This window comes from Rutidosis leptorrhynchoides, chromosome 5, assembly GCF_046630445.1.
Source record: "Rutidosis leptorrhynchoides isolate AG116_Rl617_1_P2 chromosome 5, CSIRO_AGI_Rlap_v1, whole genome shotgun sequence".
NCBI lineage: Eukaryota > Viridiplantae > Streptophyta > Magnoliopsida > Asterales > Asteraceae > Rutidosis > Rutidosis leptorrhynchoides.
The window spans coordinates 236,606,478-236,609,363 of record NC_092337.1 but is presented as its reverse complement, the minus strand read 5'-3'; positions in this window follow the sequence as shown (position 1 = coordinate 236,609,363).

The window sequence follows — 2,886 nt, the reverse complement described above, 5'->3', positions numbered from 1 at the left end:
TTGTTAACAATTACACCAATTACCCTTGAATGTAATCCACCCCTGTTTTAATGAGTCCATTAACTATTAATCCAATCCCGTATCCGGTAAAATGAACGATAATTCGTATTTATAGATATCCCGCCCACCGTACCCGATTAAGTGTATGTGGTTATATATAGATACGTCAAATTGTAATCTTTATATTAAATTAATGAGGTATCGTTTAGTTAATATAAAGCCCATTAATAGCCCATAGTCTAATTTCCACAAGTGTCATTCTTTTGTTCAAACCCCAATTATGGTACAAAGCCCAATTATCCCGTCTTTAATATTTAGCCCAACATCACGATTACTTCGATTTAAATAAGCATAATAATAACTTAGCTACGAGACATTAATTTAAAAAGGTTGAACATAACTTACAATGATTAATAATAGCGTAGTGTTACACGGACAGAATTTCGACTTACACACTTACAACATTCGCTAACATAACCTTATTATTATTAATCTTAAATTAAAATTAAAATTATAAATTATATATATATATATACATATATATATATATATATATATATATATATATATATATATATATATATATATATATATATATATATATATATATATATATATATATATATATATATATATATATATATATATATATATATATATATCGTGAGAGAGAGAGAGATTGAAAAAGAGGTATATAATTCGTCCGAAAACTGCGAAATTTATAGATGTGGCCAGACTTTTGGGGCCATGCGATCGCATGGGTTTTGTTCTTCCAGGCCATGCGATCGCATGGCCAGCTGGATCCAGCCCAAATGCTTTTGTTTTCTTGTTTGCCGACAGTTTTAATATATAATATAATACATATATAATTTTAAGAATTAATTATATATTATATTATATTCATGTGCATAGTTGACTTGTAATTTTTAGTCCGTTGCATCGCGCGTTGACAGTTGGTTCATGTTCCGGTTCCGGATTTTCGAACGTCCTTGAGTACAATTTAGTATCTTGTACTTTGCGTTTCGCGTCTTGTACTCTTGTAATTTTGAGACTTTTCTCATCAATAATTTGAACCTCTTGGATTGTACTTTGTACTTTTGAGCTTTTTGGTCGTTTGCGTCTTCAATTCATCGAATCTGTCTTTTGTCTTCACCTTTTAATATTTAAATGAATATCACTTGTAAATAGAACAATTGCAACCAAAAGCTTGTCTTTCTTGAGGGATAATGCTATGAAATATATGTTCGTTTTTAGCATTATCAAATATTCCCACACTTGAGCATTGCTTGTCCTCAAGCAATATAGTCTTGAAATAAAAATACTAGAATCACTTCTTTATTCTTCACACTTTGTACATCAGTGATTTCGATTTGGTGGTATGAACAATGATAGTAACGTTGTGGTTTACTGTCCCACATAACTATAAAATTTTAGATCCTTTAAGGAATTTGGATCTTTATGAAAACATTTGATCTTTTTGAAAATTCAATCTAGCTTTTACCCTAGATAAGTTTTCCGGAATAACCCTTCACTGGTGTTTGCAAAATATTTTTGTGGGTTTTATGGGTTTCAGATTTGAAAATTTTAGCTCAAAACTTATGGTTTTGTGTCACCCACTTGCTAACCTTGTACTGGAAAAGCAACACATCCAGTATACTTGCTCCGTATATTACCTTTCGGTAAACTACCGTCCGGTTGTAAAGGAAAGCATTGAACAAGCAACTGTTGAAGCAATGTCCCGTGACATGCTGATAATTATGGTCTATAACGTGTCGGATGCAATTACTATCCTTTGTAGGAGCAATAGTAAAGATCACCCTATAGTTTTTTCGGTCTGGCACAAGGTCCTGTCTTTGACCATGCTATGCAACCACCATTCTTACGGTTGACACCCTATTTGGTTCAGGTGACCTAATGAATTCCAGGTGAATTCCTAGAATTTTACGTTCAATGGTAATGAACGCATTGAAAATGGGTTTTTAGAAAACAAATCGGTTTGTAATTTGATCAAAATATTTTCTCGTTCAAGCTCGACTTTAGATATCATCGAATTCCATGAGTTTGTAATTCTCAATCTTTAAGGTCAATCTCAAGGATTGAGTAATATCAGGCTTAAAAGCTGATTTTTGATCTTTAAGGAGATTATCCTTTCTTGGGATTTGATTCATTAGTCTTATAAGCTAATTTGCACGGTGCCCCTCATTGTACGAGACAGATCCTCTCATGGTTAGGATAAGTCTGACCACTTGGCGACCCTGTTTGATGCTGAGGTCCGTGGATTTCCAGCTGATTTTTGAGAAAACTTTTCAAGGTTTTTCGTAGACTCTACAACTGGTCTGGATGACAACTTCCTGACCTAAATCAAGAAGCGCGTGTCTTTTTCGGAAGACTTTACTTCCTTTTAATGATGGAATTGATTCATCGTGTAGATCCATCTTTTCTTTCAAATATATTATAAGAAATTGGGTAAAACTGATAAAATTGTCCAAAACAAAAGTATCTTCAATTATTTGTACAAAAATATGTGATATATGTTCTAAGTAATTTGGTAAATTTTTCCCACACTTGGCTTTTATTTTCCTTTCTTTGCCTTTTTATTTTCCTCTATTCCATTTTAAATGAATTCTAACATTTTAGGTTGTTTCCCTATTTATGTCCTTTCCGAGGTAACAATAATTTCGGCGTTAACACCTAGTTTTATCATTCATAAATATGTATAAACATGATTTTGAATTCATTTATTTGAAAATTTTGAAAAATTTTACTAGAATTGGGTAGTCAGTATATAAGACTAGGGATGTTCTTTATTATCAGAGAGCACTAGATTCTAATACAACTACTGCGTTACTAGTATTTTTAATGGTAACCAAGTGCTTAAATTAAAAT